Genomic DNA, 20153 nt, shown 5'->3' on the forward strand with positions numbered 1-20153 from the left:
CTGGTAAATAACAAAGGGTTAGTTCCTGCATGGCTATGTTTTCAGACTCTAGTAGGGAAAATAGAAAAAACAGCAACTAAAAAATGCAATTTATTTTAAAACCTTTATTCTTAGACCAATGAACAAAGCCAGCTAAGTGTTTAAAACATGTGTTAGCCAATTCCTTCCGCCCATCTGAGGCCGTATGCCCAGGCTGTCTGGATTCAAATTTGTATCTCAGGGTAGGAGTGGATGTTGTCAAAGGTGGTACTACACTAGCAATATTTCCTCAAGTAATCCAATCAAACGGCATTATATAGCTATTGTGATTAAAAGATCTGCTGTGCAGATTTTTGCCTGGCTTCTGTAGCTGTCTTGTAATAATGTGCTAATTTATGCTGATGATCTTACCTCATAACCCTTCTGTGTGGCCTAGATATGTTAATATGTTATAGCTTTTTAATTTCAATCATCTGTGTTGGCTGAATCTACTTGTTAGTGCCCACTACCATTTATACTAGTCTGTGTCAAGGCCTAGTAGAGGACAAGAAAAATGTATCTCAGAATCAATTTCTTTAAGCATGCATTAGTAATGGAAGAAATTATAAGATAGACATAATTTTAATAAGACTGTTATGTCTGAACATTCATTGCAAATAGTGAGTACTCTTACTACCGTCAGCTTTTAATTAAGAAAGGGAGCCGGGTCATTGGCTTTATTAAGCAAAGGCTTATGCTCATCTTTCGATATTTTTTTAATGTCAGTGAGAAAGTATCACAAGACAGGAAAGCAGGTATCACAGGCAGTTTTAAGGAAGCTAGCGCCTTGATTGTTTCTGTGTTTCTGTTCCTTAACTGTGAGAGTTGTGCACTTAAATACTGTACAGTATATGGTGGAGAAATTGAGGATTTTATGTAGAGAAAGGGTAAAGCTGGCCAATGTTTCAATATTTAAATCTGTTACAGTGAAAATTCCGTAGGGGAAATTTACAGACCTTAAATACATTTTTTATTTTGTCAACAGAATATTTTTATCTTTATTATAGAAAATATATTTAGGATATTTCCTCCTAATATTTAGTCTTTTGTATGGCAGGAACAGTAACTACTTTAGTTCTGTCTTAAAATTTTCTTCTCTAGCCTTTCATCAACTATTGCTCTTAAGGATACCGATAAATTCAAACGTGGATAAAAACTGGAGAATGTTGTCATAAAAATGCCTCTGGCTTCTCTAGGCCTGTGATTCTTCATGTTGAGAACAGTTGGGATGGTTGCAGGGTTGTTGTAAGGACTAGTAAATGGCTGTTATGCTTAAATGAAGAAACTTACCATCTATGATGTTTTACATTCCAGTACCTTACAGTCACTTGCCATGCTAATGAAATTTGATTCAAGCACACATTTAATCGATTTTGATCTGTTTAGATGTCTTTTAGTTATGTATGTTTCTCTCCTCTGTATCTTTGTCTGTGGTGAGTGTTAATTAGGAAGTGAGGCAAATGCTGATGGTTTCTTTGGGTAGTCAGTGAGTCAGACAGTAGGGATTTTTTATAAGAGAAATGTGGGATTAGGTGTCGGAGGATATGGGGTCTTGTTCCAAAAATGGCTGGTAGTCAGTGAACTTCCTCATCTTTTCTCAGGTTTTTAATTCTCACAGATGAATCATGTTGACTATGGCAGAAGTGAGAGGCCTGGTGATGGCTCTTCCCACACATTGTGTAACTTTGCCTGAGGTGAAGCACTCGCTTAGAACTGTCAGGTGGGAAGCCCTGTTGGAGCTTTCCTTGTTCTTCCCTGCCCTGCCTTGGCCCGCGCAGAGCCCTCTCAGGTCACTTCTTAACTGCTGGGGCCGCCATCCTCTCTTTCTCTCCTACTAGAGCACACTGCAGTTGTTTATGCTCTGCATACACCCGAGGAAAGAACAGTCTTCTCTTTTTGTATTCATAGCACCTGCCATATTTTTGCTTACAATAAGCACTTGGTTAGGATTTTTTGTTTTTTGTTTTTGTTTTTTTCGAGACAGGTGTAGTCCTGGAGCTCACTCTGTAGACTAGGCTGGCCTTGAACTCAGAAATTCGCCTGCCTCTGCCTCCCAAGTGCTGGGATCAAAGGTGTGCGCCACCACCGCCCGGCTTGGTTAGGATTTTTAATGGCTTATATCAATATTCATGCCAGTTTATGGGAATCAAACAGAGCTTGCTATGTGTTTTCTCTCTCTCTCTCTCTCTCTCTCTCTCTCTCTCTCTCTCTCTCTCTCTCTCTCTCTCGCTGTTCTTGTTTGATGTTAGGTACAAAACAAGCAATGACTTGGTACCATCTGAATAAACGTGGTTTTTAGCATCTTTGTAGTTTGTATTTAGTTTTTGAGTTTTTGAGATCCTTTCTTTGAACAAACAAGTAAAATGGCTTTGTTAGTACTTTCCAGATGTTGTGACTCATAGGCTCTGTGAGTATCGATGTCATGCTCAAGGGTGACTCAATAAAAAGGCACACTGTCCTTTGTCACTTTCCTCCGCTGCTTCTTTTCATCTCTCTGTACTTCCTGGGGACTCCTTGAGGCGTCCGGCTAGTGGCGGGTGCTTCTCTCTGACTCGTCATTCCTTCTGTACCTGCTAAGTGAATGCTTTTACTCTGGTCAGGAATATTTCTAGTGAGTTAGGTTTTATTATTGGTGTAGTCATGGGCCACCTGATAAATCCTAGCGTGTCAGACTAATGAGTGTTGACCGACAGTTTGTTTGGATTGGGCCTATGCTGTTTTAATCCTACTGATGGCTTTGAGTGTGGATTTTTTTTCTTTCTGAATGTAAAAATAACCACTAGACACATTCTTCACCCATACCTGTTTTTGTGTAGCTCAAGTGTCTAGAAAGAGTGATATATTGAACTTAAATACATATGTAGATGGGAGGGGGAGTGCAAAAGCATAGTGTCAGATTGTGCAGGACTGACTGACTTAGCCTGTGGCCTTAGTGACACCGTCTAATCTTCCTAAACCAGGCTATTCTTAAATAAGATGGACACGTGAAGTCCAGTGTGCTCAGACTCTTTATAGATTCATTTCTTCACTGGGTACATATGCATCACAGGCCTGTTATGCTGTGTATTCAACCAAGGAGACAGATCTGGTCTCACCCTTGCAAGAAGACGTCCCTTTCCCTTCTCTCTGTTCACCTGCCCTTCTCTCTGATTCTTATCTGGGCAGTGGGTAGACAACGAGGATATGAAGCAATGTGGAGTGATTAATTCCAAATTTACGGACTCTCTGCTCTTATGTGCAAAATGGACTGACAATTTTTTTTGTGAGCATAAATGGTCTATGAAGACAGTAGCTTACATTTGCTTTAATGTTATTAAAATGAAGTGGATTATCTGGTAGTGGCAAATTAATTAGGTGCTTTTTTTTAAGTGAAAAGATGGAACACTTCGCTGTTTAAGTTTAGGTGTAGTATATATAAAACAGGAAAAGGATTTATTCTTAACATTGAGAAGCAACTTTAAAAAAAGCACGGGTACTCAGTATTCATACAGTTGTGGATAATGAAGATCAGAAGTAATTTTATTTTGGGGGAAATAATCATCTTTGGTATAAGTCAGGCCTCCTATTTTGAACATTTTACCTTTATTCTGTAGAACTGAAATTTATTATGTTACAAATGGGAAAATTAATTTGAATGGAGTTAATACAAATGAAAGGAATAAAATATCGCTTAATTGAGAAATAGGCTAAGGTCTCCAAAATGAGAACATGTTTCTTACTTGTACTCAAGATCTAAAAGGAAACCCGAGTTTATACAGGTCAATTCAAGAGCATTTAACCGTGTTGGCAGAAGCCAGGTTGGTGATGAACAATTTACTTCTCTGACTTTTCCGAAGATACTAATGAAAGCAACTAAATTTATTGGATATTAGATGGCAAGAGTAAGTTCAATTTTCTCTATACTTGTGACAATTAGAGGTTGGTTCTAGCATATCTAATGCTCAAGTTTCAAGGCTACCTCTATTTGAGAGCTGTTTTGGGAAGATAACCTTGTACCACATACATTTTAATGAGTGCATTACTTTTACCACCTGCTGAAGCTGACTCGGAGTGACTACTGACCTGAAGTGAGTGTCTGTGTTCAATATTAATATGGCATGTCTGAATCCAGACAGCAGTCTTTCATTTTGACATGCACATAGTCAAAGTAAATTAATGTTTAAAACCCGAACACTCAAAGTTCAGCCAGTGTGTGTGTTCCATAATAATCCTTCAGATGCAGTTTACATAGAAATGCTGAGTGCTTTCTTATACTTTATTTATCATACACATGGGTCTGCACTGCTGCATTTGTAACAAGATTCATCCTCTTGTTGTTGTGATTCACATGTTTTGCATTGGGTAACAAAAGTAATTTCCTTGTTTTTAGATATATTTTTTTCTATTATTTTAGGTGAAGTTAATATTTTTAGAAACATTCACATGCTCTGTAGGACAGTCAAATATCAGTTTTATTATGGTAGTTCCATACTTTATTTCTGCTCATATCACAGTCTTTGGTGACAAAGATAGACAATGCCAACTCAGTGGGATCTGGAGCAGGTGTAAGTCTGTGCTGAGAGGACTTTCCTTCCCTGCATACTGTTTTGTTTTTGATTTTATTGGTTAAAAACCATCCATGACAGATGTAGTAATAGGGAAATTATATTAACATTTAAGTATTAAATTAGCTAGTAGCCAGAGCCTTCTCCTAATACAATGACAGTTTGGGATCCTAAGGACCACACTGCATACCACATTGCTGCGTACTTCCTGTTGGCCTGTTTTCTTTTAAAGTGTGCTAGCTCAAATGCTGGAAATTTCCATTACGGATTTTAGTGTTACCATTTTACTTTTCAGTTCTATGATTGATATTCATGAATTAAGATATATGTATACAAGTATATCAAATATTAAACTGATAAGAACAGATACTATATTTGATTTTAGCCACAAGGTCAAGAAGTGATATATTTTAGTAAATTAATAGCCAATTAATAAAAGGATATATGTATGTATGTGTATACATACACACACACACACACACACACACACACACACACACACATACACACACACACATACACACGCGTGCACAATGGCCATAATGAGAATTTTGTGGTAACATCTTTGAGTTTTAATTTCAATAGAAAAATCTAATGTTATATTATTAATAAACATATCAGCTAGAAGGTTTTTCATGCTACAAAATGATACTGGGTGGAAGTGAACTTAGTATGTATTGGAAGAAAATATACTTCTCTTACTTTAATTTACGTCATTATGATGACTTGGACATTGTCTTAGAGTTATGAATGCCATAGTTTTGCTCTGAAAACAAAATTAGATTTTGACTATGTTTCACAGTATTTATGTTCAGAAATGAATTCACTATTTCATTTAGGATACAGAATACCAAATAATACTTAACATACTTATTCTTTTATGGGTATCGGATATCTCTAACATCAGGAAAATATGTGCCTTACCCATGGTATAGTGGCTTAGATTGGATTTAAAAACACTGTGCAGAGAACATCTATTGTTTCTGCAGAATGCTGCATGCCCCATAGAGGTGACCTCTGACCCACTGCTCTTGCAGTAGTAATGGATTTGCACTGATTGGAGCACAGTCTCCCACTAGCTCCTGCTTTCAGTTCTTATGTGTAATAGCTGCCTAGCACAATCAAACATCTGCTTTGTGGCTGTAGAAGGCAGCGTGACAAGCTGGCTCGAACCAATTCACATTTGTAACCCTGACTTGGTGATATTGTGCTTTTGCTACTGAATTAGTAAGCTGTGTGGATAAATTATCTTTGATGAGTACTCGTTCTTGTTCAGCTGCATGGAGAGTTTTGCCCACATGTAGGGTTCTATAGAACATCGTATTAGCTTAGATTAATTGGAGGATCAGCATTGAACACCACCACCTTTTTTTCTAGTCAGCGACTTGGTGAATAATTTCCAACAAAAAGTGAGCATGTAAGAGATGCTTTGATTGGCTCTCTTCTTACCGATCTGATTCTAATCTGCTTTGATAATTTTTCCAGGGAAAACGCAGTCATATTTGCCCCTTAGACTGTAAGAAGTAGTAATTCTAGCTGAGGTAATATGGAGTCCCAGAAGTTGAATCACTTTGTTAGAAGCTGTCCCTATGCCTTCCTTCACAGAGCCATGACAGGGCAGACATCTTTAGTGTAAAGTGGCTCGTAGCTGATGATGGTTCTCACCACGTGCAGCCTTAAGCACTGACATCAGAGGACTGGTTACTCAGAGCAAAATATGTGCCTGATCACATATAATCAAGGTTAATGTTTATCAAGGGTCGCCATGTTTTTGCTATGGTCTGACAGTCATGACCTACATTAAAAGAGCCCTGTGGGTCTGTCTGGTATATTTTTTCTTGATGTCTGGGTGGTTTATTTCAGATGCTTGTCAGTTTCGTTATAGATAATCATTTGGGGTTCTTGCTGGGTTTTCAGGTGTGACATACACAGTGCTCTTTGCTGATACATTGTCTTCAGGGATCTGCTGTTTTATGATGTACAAATAGACTTTAGTCTTGAAGGATAAGCCATTTTGGGGACATTTTCCACTTGGTGTTGTGTTCAGGTGGTAGATTATTTTAGAGTAGAGTAGACACTAGCTTTTCCACCAAGATTCCAGATGTGGTTCAAGCAGTTCATCCTTTAGTGAGCTCTTCTTGGGACAGCAGTTTGGGAATTTTAATTCAAGTACATTTTATTTAAGAAAAATCCAGATGAGTGGCTTATTTCATAGTATAACAACTAAACAGATTTTATAAGATAGAAATTTGCAAACATTTCTCTTATAGCTGCTAAAAGGGGGATGGAGGAGAATGTTTTTTAAAAGTCTCATTTTGAACACTTTGGTACCACAGAAGCAAAACTCAATGCCTGTTAAAATTGTATTTTTTTTGAAGTCATATTTAATTTTAGCCACATCTATCTTAGTTAGTAGTTTAAAGGATAAACAGTTCAAACAGTAAGGCAAAAGCAGTTTGTATTTTGTCAGTTTTCAGCTTTAGATATCAGTAAATCATTGCTGTAGCCTTCTTTATCTTTTGTTTGCACAAAAAACCTGTTAGAATTATGTCTGGGGGGCCATCTGCTGTGGTTCCCAGTCTCCTCAGTGTGATAAGGGATAAGCTGTATAAACAGGGCACCACAAAAGAGAAAAAGAAAGAAAAAAAAAAAAAAAGGAAAAGCTTGCCTTAGGAGTGGGGGGAAGTGCAAAGCAGTTTTAATTTTATAACATGGCAGAAAGTCATAGGCTCATAATCTATCAGGGTGGAGGCTATGATGTGTTTATTCAGAAAGCACAAGACCTAGACAGTGTGTGGTTTATCTTCTCGTGAAGTTAATATTATCTTTCTTTTTTATTATAGTATTACTGCTCTGGAGGCTAGAGCTTTTAGAAGTTCTCCAAGTACACTTCAGCATAGCTCTTGACACTGTGATATTTTCCAGATTGTCTTCTTAGGTTTTGGATTTTTTTTTTCTCCCTTAGCCATTACTTTTTCTCTTAGTTGAATCCTCAGAAATCATCCTTTCCCTTTTTCATTTGCACTGAGGTCATGGTGCTTCATGAGGAGTAAGCCAGTCATTTCCATGGCAACAGGCTCTATCAAAACATCACAAGTCTATCTTGCCCCTTACCTTTAAACTTTAAGTGCAAGGAGGGGGGAGGGAAGAGAAGGGGGAGGAGGAGGGGGAACTAAAGAGGGAGGAAGAGGAGGGAGAGGAGAAGGTACCTAAGAGAACTGTTGTTTCTGTAGTTTATAGCTGCAGGGCCAGGGTAAGGAAAGTCAGTTTTAAAAATTTGACCTCTAACATACTTTAAGTTATTTAGCTGTAGATGTCTGTATAAGGGACTTATTTTACATTAAGCTTCTGCAGTAGAGCAAACATTGGTTTCTAATATCATTATCTATGAGAATATTACAGTGTTACAGTGCAAACATGCCCCACCATGGCTCTGAGATGCCCTGCTCTGGCCTGGGTAGTCATTTTGTGTTAAGGTAATAGAATTTTGTTGATGGAATAGTGGCACTTTGTGCGTTGAAATGAGCCCAGCACCTTCTCAGACATTTTCTCCCCTTTTCATCTGGTGGCGCTAGGGATGCGCCGTGAGTGTCTTATGGACTAGGGCAGCCTGTGCTGGCTCACTGGTAGTCAGGCATTATGAAGTGTAACAGTCCTTTGTCCTTGAGATGTGGGGATTGAACCCATGGCACTGTGTGTGTGTGTGAGGCATGCACTTTATCACTAAGTTGCATCTTGGTTTTTTTTTTATTTTTGTTTTTTTGAGACAGGGTTTCTCTGTGTAGCCCTGGCTGTCCTGGAACTCACTCTGTAGACTAGGCTGGCCTCGAACTCAGAAATCTACCTGCCTCTGCCTCCCAAGTGCTGGGATTAAAGGCGTTCACTACCACCACCCAGCTACTAAATTGCATCTTTACCACCTAAAATTATTATTTTTTTGTATTTCCAAAATATACAAATTTATTGAATATAATAAATTCCTAAGTGATGTTGGCATCATAGGTTGCAGTTTGCTAAGTAGTCCCACTTCCTTCTGGTAGCTGGCCATTGGCAGATACAGGCTCTTTTGTTTCGATTTTATTTACTAATATTAGCTCTCAAATCACACAGCACACAGTAGGAAGTAAGAGTGTGTGTTACAGAGTGACTGCAGAAAGGTTAAAGGTCAGAGTTGATGGCATTCGGTGCCTTACTGGAGGCAGCTGGAGGACTGGTGCCACTGCCCAGTCACTGCCAGGGCCCTGAGATAGTGATGAACCCAGCTGAAGTCCGCTTAGAACATTTTCATGAGTTTATGGGATTTCATGGTGAGTTGCCTTTTTTGTGGCCAGGGTCTTATTGTGTAACTCAGGGTTTTCTAACAGCAAACCTTCTTTCTTCAGCCTGATGAGTGCTGGACTTGCAGGCCTGTCCTACCTTGCCCGGCTCAGTTGTAATTTTATTAACTTGAAGTATTTTCAGTACTTCATTGCCTCATTTGTACCAAAGCTTTTCTTTCTGCCCTTGGTTTCTAGGTGGTGCCCAGCCCTCCCAGCGCATGCGCTCTGAGCCGAGCCGTTCCTCTGCTGCTGCTCTGAGCTCCGCTCACCTGACTGCTTCCACTTTGGCCATGCTGGAGGCAGGAGCTTGATTTGCTGTGTAAGCATCCAGCATTGAGGAGCAAATGTCCAGTGAATGCCCTTAGAGCGTAATGGCCTGTGGGTCTGTAGCCGGCTGTCACTAAGAGATGGTTCCTATGGAAAATGCAGATTAATTCTTTCTTGTTTTGTGTATAAAATGAAGTGAAAATAAGTCCTGCATTCCCTTTCCATAACCTTTCTGCCTGGTTGATGTTGTTGAGGCAGGGTCCTGGGCCGTCCTCAGCTGGCCCGTGGTGTGCTGGGAAGCCTCCCGTGGCCCCTTGCTTGCAGGTCCTCCTGCCTCAGCTTCCTGAGCTGAGCGCTGGGATTAGAAGTGTGCGTCAGTGGACTTGAGTGCGGTGGTGCGCCGTGCTCTCAAGCTGTTCAGGCCCCACGCGTGTGCTATGAGATGAGTTCCTGTGTCTCTGCTCCCCATTTCTCTTCAGCTGTGATGAACGAATGCTGGCACTTCCTCAGCTGTCTGTATGAGAAAGAAGCTGTGTGGGGGGTGGGGTGGAGAGAGCTTTCAAAGTCTATAGACACTGTCAAATTAAGATTTTATTATGAAGTATTCTCTAGGGGAAAGCATTAAAAACAAGATGCAGAGTATATATGTCCACCCAGCGTTACAAAGAAAACATTCCTGTGCGCCAGCCCCTCCATGTCTGGGTGTGACTGAGTACGGTGGGACAGTTTTCCTTCTCTCTGCCTTGAGGAGAAGCTCCAGCCTTCAGAGGGAATCTTTCCTGCTCTCTGTTGCACGGTACTACCCTAGGCCAATGTGTGCTATTGAACCTGCCAGTGTGTATTAGTGTGTTACAACCATCTGTTCAGTTGTCTGTCACCTCCACCAGGCTGAACTTGGGCTTTGTGTTTTCAGCTCTGCACATAATAGCCAGAATGGAGTAGGTGCTGTTGTGTGAAGGAGTGAGTGAATGAGTAGGTGCAAGTCTCTTCCAACAAACGCCCTCCTAGCGTGGGGTTCTGTTTGGCAAATCTGTTTCCTTGTCTGGTCCATAGTTAGTGTCTTGCTGCTCTGATTTGAGCAAATTGAATTAAACATAAAGTCCTATAGAACAGGTGCATTTACAAACCTCTGTTCAAGCAGCTGCTGGGCTGTTTAATAAAATCATTGCTGTTTTGATTGGGCATTCAGTCTTTCTTTCTGTTGACGGTGTTAGTATCATGGTGTAAGCAGCACTGCAGACTAGAGCAGATGAGGGCAAGAGGGAGCTGGTGCTCCTGGCTGACTGCTGGGATGCTGGGATGCCGGGATGCTGGGATGCTGGAGGGGAGACGTTTCTTCTGTAGCTGTAGCTAGAATGTGGACAGATGCAGACATTTGTCTTTCCTTGAAGTCTTTACCGCAGTACTTCTCCTTTGTTCTTGTTTCCTCCCTAGGTTGCTAAGTGTTTAGTATTTCCTCTCTGAAGGATTCTAGTACAGAAACATTAGCCCATTGCCTTTGCTGTTATGGTTTTGAAAGTTTAGGTAAAATTATATCTAACGAAAGGGCCACATTTCCAAATGTTTTTTTTTGCATTATTTATATTGTATGTGTGAGCATATGTGTTACATGCGTACATGTAGATGACATGACGTGTGTGGAGGTCAGAGGACAATTGTTAGTCAGTTCTCTCCTTCTACCATGCATCTCCCAGAGATTGGACTTGAGTCATCAGGCTTTCTAGTAAGCATCTTACCCACTCAGCCATCTATCTCATTGGTCCACTTAAAATTATCGATCCTTATTTGTTGATATTTGAGACCAAGCCTTGCTGTATAGTCCACACTGTCCTGGAAGATACTGTGTAGTTAATAGCTGCTTCTCCTGCCTCAGCTCCCTGACTGCTGCTATTGGACCTCTTAAAAGTTTAAATGTATAATTAACAAATTGTTCCATTGTATAGGTCCATGTTAGCATCACTCCAAACAAGGTGGGAAACATTTCCATATTCTAGAAAATATTTTGACATATTTCTTTCCAGTTCAGAGAGAATAAGTGTATCCATGCAGGTGCTAACCTTCATGGTGTGTCTTCCCACTCCAGGTTAACCTACTTGGAAAAAAACCCTCACTGCTGTGCCCACGTGCTAACATAATTTAACAGTTTCTCATTGAGAGTCTTCCCCAGTGAGTGTAGATTGTGTTGGGTTGATGATTAGAAGTAGCCAGGACTGTTGTTTGAATTAGTATCAGCTTACATTCTTGGGCATTAGCTCCAAATGGTGCTCGAAGGTCTCACTGTATTGTGCTTGTAAGCCACTTGTACACTGTCTCCCAGGCAGACCAGTCTGGTCAAAGTCTTGACACACAGTGATGGTCTTAGTGTTTGCTGAGTCCCATTGTTTCCCTGTGAACTCAGCATGGGGTATTGATGAGCCTAAGTCCTAAGCTAGAATCAGTCTAGATCTGCTATGAGGTTGTAAGGATTAAGAGGGCGTTGGATCCCTGGTAGTTGGAGTTACAGGTGGTATTGAGCTGCCTGATATGGGTGCTGGGAACCCAACTAAGGTCCTCTGGAAGAGCAGCAAGTGCTCTTAACTCCTGATCGTTCTCTCCTTTGACAGCATTCAGATTTGAATGAGTCATCTATATACTGTTTGCTTAGTTAGCATTTACCTCATAGCTTATTCAGTGACATCTCTGACTTTGCATATGTTAATTCTCAAAACTCTTAAGACTGGAAAATTTTCTTTTTTCATTCCACTTCCTACACATGAAAGGACTGGATCAAAGTCATGGAGATAGTATGGTGGAGCGTGTTTGCCTCTGGACCGAGGTTTTCGGCCTGTGCGTGTTCATCACGCTACATGCCTGTCTGCCCCATCCTAACCCACTCCCAACCCAGGAGATGGGTTAGAGATTCACAATGCCAGATAGATTTAAGGGTTAGAACTTCTTTATAATGTGTGTGCAGTTTAAAAAATATGTCTGAGAACGGTATAGTTTTTCTTTGCGGGGGGGGGGGGTGGGGGGGGTGGGGGTGGGGGTGGGGGTGGGGCAGGGTACTTAGGAAGGGCTGCTTTTCAACTTGAACTCTCTGGCCCTCAGAGTCAATATAAGTACTTTAAGCCGCAACAAACTGTTGGTAACCAATTTGGAGCTCTTTCAAGATATGCTTGGTGCTTCTTAGGTGGGTGCCAGAGACCTTGGAGGAGAGTATGGAATACATAGGTGTGTGAACTGGATGGTGGGTGCTAAGAATACACATTCCTTTTTGGAGTCCTTATACTGGAAAGGATTGGGGACACCCACATAGGACCTTGACATTTGTGAATTTGGTGTGTGGGCTTTCAGGGTACCTAGAAAGCCCATGGCATTTAGTTGTTCCCTATGACAGTGATACCCATTTCATATAATAGGATACAAAAAAGTGGTGCATGCAAGAATGGGCTGTTCTCCGTTGTAGTCCATTCTGCCCATTTAGCTTTTGAGGCAGGAAGATCTTTGAGCAGCAGAAATTTTTGCTTATGCAATGACATCATATTATTAGGAATAGAAAGTAATTATTTTTCCTTATTTACTTATTTATTTAACATTCCAATCTCAGCCCCATTCCTTTCTCTCCTTCCAGTCCTACCCTTACAAATCCCTCTTCCCATTACCCCTCCCCTTCACCTCAGAGAAGGGGAAGGCCCCACTTGGGTATCACTCCATCCTGGGGCAATCTAGTCACAGCAGGACTAACCGTCTCCTCTTCCAGTAAGGCCCAACCAGGCAGTCCTGTTAGGGGAAGGGGACCTATTGGCAGGCAACAGAGTAAGAGACAGCCCCTGCTCTATTTGTTAGGGGACCTAGAAACTAATACTTTAATACTAATACTTTAATTTTTTATTTATTTATTTTTTTAAGTACAGTAAACTTGACTTTACCTTGGATTTTAGCTTGGTGGCTGGCCAGCGCTGCCTGCAGAGAAAGTCCGTCAGGGGTCTGTTTTATCGTAGGTGGTTTTTCTTTTCTGGCCACCACATGTACTAACGACCCTTCCTTACCACAAGTATTGCTCTTTTAACCTATTCTTCTTTTCCCCATATCTCTTTCATTTCACCTTATTAGAGGTTTTTGATCCCCAAGTCAGAGGACAGATGTTTATCGTACTGGTGTTTTCAGTATCATAAATGTCTATAACTCTCATTCTTCATGCAAGAGTAGAGAGAGGTCTGATGTGTTATTAACATTGAATTGCCCTCAGTGCACACTGATGTTTGCCTGTGATTCATGTTTGAAGATTAAAGCCTTTGTGTGATCTGCAAAGATGAACGGCATGCCATGTTTGCATGACGGTCCGCAGAACTAACACATGTCTTGTGGTGGTGTTAGGCTATCTTCAGGGATCAGCACTTGAATGCTATGGGGAATGATAGATTTCAGGGTGCAAACGCTGAGAGTTAGTGTGCTGTGGGCGGTACTATTGTGGTAGAGGTGGCAGGCATTGCACTTGCTCTAAGAGCTGGAGCTCACTGTTGTAAGGAGTAACTTCCTTAAGTAATTTTGGCTACTTATGATACTTTTTTACTTTTATTTGTATTTTGTATGTTTGCATGTGCATGATGTATGTATGTGCACATGTGTGTGGAGGCCATAGATTGTAGAGTCACTCTTCTCCTTCCACTGTGTGGGCCCTGGGATGGACCTCAGCCTTGGGCTTGGTGGCCAGCACTTTTACCCATGATGCTATTTCATCAGCTACTCACCAGGTTTCTGAGATAATTGTCAAATTCAGCAGATTTGGGGATGGCTGGAGAGATGGCTCAGCAGTTAAGAGCACTGACTGCTCTTCTAAAGGTCCTGAGTTCAAATACCAGCAACCACATGGTGGCTCACAACCATCCATAATGAGATCTGATGCCCTCTTCTGGAATGTCTGAAGACAGCTACAGTGTACTTACATATAATAAATAAATAAATTAAAAAAATTCAGCAGATTTAGTAAGCATAGTCTATTGGAAATTTATAGAGTTAAGAAAGTTTGATGTTTATGAACACATCGAAAGCATTTTAGAGTATGGAATTTGAATTTGCCTCCTTAATGAATACCAGAAATCTAAGAAATCAGAACAGTGCTGATGTTGGCAATATTCTGCCCCCCCCCCCCCTTTAAATGCAACTCTGCCATTCACATTTGGTTTGTTTTTGGAATCTTTCCTCTTTGAGTGGGCTCAGGAAATTAAATTATTGTATGTATTTAGTTTCTAATCTTACTCTGTAGACTTTTTTAAAATAGGAATTTTTGATATTTGTGAATCTAGGGATAAGAGGGAACCACATACGAATCAGATCTAATCACAGTAGATAAGGTACTGTCTAGAATTTTTAAAGACAGAGTTATATTCTAGAAACATCAGACTTGATGTCTATAATGAGTAAATTGGACAGTTGGAGGTAATATTGATTTGGGGTATGTGATATGTGAGTGTATGGTGTGTGTGTGTGTGTTTATAGATGAGAGTGTGAGCCCTCTGTGGAGGTCAGAGAATAGCCTTCTGGTGTCAGTCATTGCTTTCTCACCTTCTTTGAGACAGGGTGTCTCCAGGTTAGCTGCCCTGAGCTTCTAGAGAATCTCCTATCTTCCTGCAGGGGTGTGCTGGGCTTACAGGCCCTTGGGCCATATGTCTAACTTTTTTGTGGGGTTTGAGGATATGTGTTCAGGTTGTCAAGCTTGGTGGTAAGTGCTTTCCCCAGTGAGTCCTGTCTCTAGCCCAATTCTGTACTTTTAGTAAAATGGACATAATTTCTGTATGTGTAGGCAGGATATACAGCTCTCCTTCCCAGTAATCAGCAGGACAGTGAGGGCACAAGGTGGGGCGTGGCAGGTGATAGCTATGAGCTCCTTCTGTGTGATGCTGCGTGTTCTCTGATCGGACCTGACTGGTAAGGCCTGTGTGGGTTAAGACTTAAGCCGAGGTCCCTGGGTATTCAGTCTTTCTATCAATTTATTTGCTAAGTACAACTCTTGAATAATTTAAAGTGTGCAAGCTTGTTAGTGTTAACAGCGTAGATGATTATAACAGCCAATTCCTTTGAAAGGCTGCCAATCTAGTGAGGTAGATTGTTGTTTAGAGCATCAGGAGCAGTATCTACACTTTATTGCAACAGATCTGCAGGTCTGCATGAGTGTCTTTGTGCATGGATTCTGTAGTCCCTTTGTCACGTGCTGTAATCTGTCTGCTGAGCTGCTGTGTGAGGCCTGTTCTGCCCTTTGCCCTTACCTCCTGCCTTCCAACACTGGCCACTTTCCCTTTTTCTGTTCTTTCCTGTTTCCATGGACATCACATTTTCTCTAATGATTCTGTTTTTTCTTCTAATAGCAAAACTCCTTGTAAGAGTCTGTTGCTATCTGCTGTCTTTCCTGCTGTTCTGAGAGTCAGATTTGCCAGTGACCAAGTGCACTCATCATTCCTCAGCTCTCTGCCTTCAGCTGTCAGCATTCACTGGAGTTGGTGTCTGTCCTTCATGGGTGGCTGTCTCCTGTCCTGAGCATAATACCCCTGACTTTTGCTTCTCTGCAGGATGACAGCAAGGCCCTCCTCACTTGATGCTATCTCCAAGGGCCCCTGTTTGTACTCAAGTATTTTTCAGTTTTATGTTCCTCTGAGCTTGAATCTCCTCCCAATGGTATATTTCCGTTGCTCTCTGGACTCTCCCCCTTGTTTATTATTTGAATGTGGGGGAATGCTGATTTATCCTGTCCAGAATTCTTCAACTCTTCCAGAGGCTGCTCTTTCAGTCTTTCAGTCTTATTTAGAGCAGCATGGGCCCTTCCAGTTGCTTGGGCCAAAAGAATTGGAGTCAAGAAGAAATACTCTTGTTTTTATGTCACATTACATCAGTTCAAACAGCCTGCTTTGTCCACACTAAGATACGGGTGCATTCAGACTCTGACCTTTTTTTTTTTTTTCACTTAAGCCCCGTCCCCACTCCCTCTTCTGAATAGTAGCTGGATTCTACTCCTGCTTTCCCCCTATGACTGGTTTTTTACGTCCCTGCTAGGAAGTGTTTTGAGACACTCAGGTTAGAAACGTAGCTGGTGGTTCAGTATACATTTAGTCTGCATGAAGCCCTAGATTAAATCCCCAGCTCAGAGTAGAGGATAGAGAATCAAAGTTAGATTCTTTTCTTTTCTTTTCTTTTCTTTTCTTTTCTTTTCTTTTCTTTTCTTTTCTTTTTTTCTTTTTTTGTATAGCTAGATAAAGTAACCTCTAACCTGGCATGGCCTAGTTCCTGGTGCAACCAAGGAATTGCGTTTTAAATTCTACTTTTTAAAAATTCAAATGGAGATAGCCACATGAGTGAAGGGCAGAGTTCTGCCATGTCCCAGCATGTTCTGAGCTGAACATCTCTCTTGATTTTGTCTCTAATCACCGAAGTTACCTTGTGTGTTACTTTTTCTATTGATGTGATTAAATACCATTGTCAGAGCATCCCATAGAAGAAAGAGTTTTGTTTGAGTTTGTTGTTCCAGAGGGTTACAGACCATGAGAGTGGTGTGAAGGCGCGGCAGGAGGGTCAGGAAACTGAGAGGTCACATCTTGACCCACAACCATGAAGCAGAGAGTGAACTAGAAATGGCCCAGATCCTTACATTCTCAAAGCCACTCCTCCAGTGACATGCTTCTTCTAGCAAGGCCATAACCCCCAAATTTACCCAAACAGGGACACCACCTGTAGACCTGTAGTATTCATTCCTGAGACAGTGGTAAACATTTCATTCAAACAACCACACCTTGATTTTCTTACTGTTCTTTGAAATACCAAACATGTACTTGAATTTATACTCCTCTTGTGCCTGGCATGTTCTTCTTCCCCACTGTGTACCTGCTTTGTTTGCTCATGTCATGATTTTGTTCACATGTTATTTCATCAGTGAGGTCTTCCTTGAGTCGTATATAACAGGCCTTCATCTTTAATTTTCTTTATTTCTTTTCGAATAATGATCGTGAGTCAAATATTGATTTGCTGCTTTCTTTTCTTCTTTGTCTGGTGATACTGCTGTATAAGAATGGTCAGCAGCTTATAGTAGACATTTGATAAGTATTTATCAATCAGTAGAACTGTCAGCCAAGGTGATCTGCTGTTGGCCAGTGAAAACCGGCTGTACAGTAATGGCGAAAGGCTGGGGAGATGTGTGGCTTAGTGGGTAATGTGTCTGCTTCACAAGCATGATGACCTGAGCTTAGATCACTAGAACCTATGTAAAACCTGGTATATACTTGTCATCCTAGTGCGTCTGTGTGAGAGACAGGAGGCTCCTGGGAGCTTGCTTGTCAGCCAGTCTAGATGAAGCAGCAGGTAGAGTATGAGAGAGACACTGACTCAAATAGAAGGTGGAAATTATCCATTTCAAACTCAACCTCTGGCCTACATGTGTGCATGTACAAGTGTAGGTACTTGCAACCATGTACTCATATGCACACAAACTATATCATAGAATTATGGAAAAATCAGTAGTAGCTTCTATGTTAGGACTTGTGGAATCTTCATGCAAACAATAATAGTTCTATTGTTACCTCCATACAAAAAATGATACCTCCATATGATCAGTGATACCTTCATACAATGATAACACTATACAAACAGCGATACCTTTATAAGAGAAGGGGGCTTACGGGACTTTCGGGGAGTGGGGGGCTAGAAAAGGGGAAATCATTTGAAATGTAAATAAATTATATCGAATAAAAAAAATAAAAAAAACCAAAAAACAGAAAGTTAAAAAAAAACAAACAAACAATAATACCTCCATTAAGAACAATGATGCCACCATATAAACCATAACATTTCCGTACAATGATACCATCTATCTTAGTTGGGTTACTGTTGCTTTGATGAAACACCGTAATGAAAAGCAAGTTGGGGCGGAAAAGGTTCATTCACAGTCTATTACTGAAGGAAGTTAGGATAGGAATTCTGACAGAACTGGAACCCGGAGTCAGGGGCTAATGTAGAGGCCATGGAAGGATGCTGCTAACTGACTTTTTATCATAGCTTGCTTAGATTGCTTTCTTATACAACTCAGGACCACCTACCCAGGGATGGCCCCACCCTCAATGGGCTGAGCCCTCCCCCACTTATTACTAGTTAAGAAGATAGGGACATTTTCTCAGTAGAGGTTTGCTATTTTCAGATAGCTCTAACTTGTGTCAAGTTGACATAAACTAGCCAGCATACCTCCATACAAATAATACCTCTATATGGAAAATGATATCTTCATATAAGCAATGGTATTTCCATACAAGCAACATAAGCCTGCAAGAATGAAAGCAAATTTGTCTAACATTAGTAGAAACATTAGAATTATCTCATTTAGTTTAGATGCTTGCTTTATTATTTACATAATTTTGATATTTAGGCAACAAAAATGAATAGATGAGTGTGTCTATGGTAGACAGCTATATTAGGCCTAGTGATTTTGCAGATAAAGGGTTGTAGTGGGGAGATTGCTTGCCTAATTTTATTCAAGCACCATGACCTCTGGGGGTGGGGTGGGGGTGGGGGTGGGGAAGAATTGTTTTTAGGAATGTCTACTCATTGATAGGATGACATAGTGATACCATTGGAAATAGGGTAGTTTAGTTTTTATTAATTAAAAGCTTAATTTTATTTTGTGTGTCAGTGGTTTGCTTACACGTGTGTCTATGTGTCATATGCATGCCTGATGCCATCAGAGGCTAGAAGAGTGTACCATCTCCCAGAACTGGAGTTGCATATAGCTGTGAGCTGTTATGTGGGTGCTAGGAATTGAACTTGGGTCCTTTGCTAGAGCAAGTCCTCTTGACTGCGGTGCCATCTCTCCAGCCCTAGGCTGTTTTATTAGCATATTAAGTAGTGTTTAATGGATAACCACTAAGAGACATGAGAAAGAGAACTGTTAGTGTGATTTCACCATCACCTTACTGCTGTGTGTGTCTGATTCGCAGCAGCTGATTGGCTCCAACTGTTGTCATACAGACCCATTTTTCTTTTCCATCTGCATACTCCTTTCTCATTATGGGAAGGGAAATTTGTGCAAAGTTGACTGAGATAGTAATATTTGTTAGTTGTTCATAAGCTTTTATACACTAAAAATAATGTATTCTTTGGGCTGGAGAAATGGCTCACCGGTTGAAACCACTTGCTGTTCTTCCATAGGGCAAATTCAGTTTGTTGGCATCAGAACCTATGGCTTCTGAATCCAGTGATGAGGTCACCCATAGGTGACAAGGAACCCCATCTGTTGCCATGGCCACTGCCATACATTCCCAGTGTTCACCTGCCCACCCTTACCTGTTTAATTATGTCACAGCCCAAATAAAAGGCAGAGCCCCCTGATCTTTGCTCTTTCTTTCCTTCTTCTTCGTTACCTCCCCCCCTGCCCCTTTGTCCTTTTCTCTTTTCCGCTTCTCCCCCAATAAATCTCTCCTCAAAGCTGTGCTGGCCTGGTGTGATCTGTCGCTATATCCGAACCTGCCATTCTAACACATCAGTTCCCAGCACCCAAGTCAGGCAGCTCCCCTCTGCCTGTAACTCTAGCTCAAGGTCATCTGACTCTTTTGGCCTCATCAGGTACCTGTACACACATAGCACTCCCACCGTAGCACTTTACATATGTAACAGTAAAAAGTAAATAAAAAGAATGGATTGAGCTTTTTGTTGAAAAAGGGATGACCTTGGGCTGGAGAGATGGCTCAGTGGGTAAGAACATCAACTGCTCGTCTGAAGGTCATGAGTTCAAATTCCAGCACCCACATGGTGGCTCACAGCCATCTGTAAAGAAATCTGATGCCCTCCTTCTGGTGTCTGAAGACAGCTACAGCATACTTACATGTAATAAATAAATAATTAAAAAAAAAAAAAAGAAAAGGGATGACCTAATGAGGTTGATGTGGTCTGCTGTGGAAGGATGCTATAGCGACTTTAATGTCTCTTAAAGGAGACTCGATGGTGTTTTAGCCTGTCCTGCTGCCACTTCCATAGCATTTCAGTGTGCTTCCTT

At 41.0% G+C, this 20153-nt stretch overlaps 1 protein-coding gene and 1 pseudogene across 3 annotated transcripts in view; one reads left to right on the forward strand and one right to left on the reverse strand.

Moving 5' to 3' along the window:
• The window catches only part of Cdkal1 (CDK5 regulatory subunit associated protein 1 like 1), a 535629-nt gene that overhangs the window by 23610 nt on the left and 491866 nt on the right, over positions 1-20153 (forward strand). The gene's annotated exons all lie outside the window — the stretch shown is intronic.
• LOC127665298 (uncharacterized) lies at positions 4867-4967 on the reverse strand (annotated as a pseudogene).

Source organism: Apodemus sylvaticus, chromosome 14 (genome assembly GCF_947179515.1).
Source record: "Apodemus sylvaticus chromosome 14, mApoSyl1.1, whole genome shotgun sequence".
In the NCBI taxonomy this organism is placed as follows: domain Eukaryota; kingdom Metazoa; phylum Chordata; class Mammalia; order Rodentia; family Muridae; genus Apodemus; species Apodemus sylvaticus.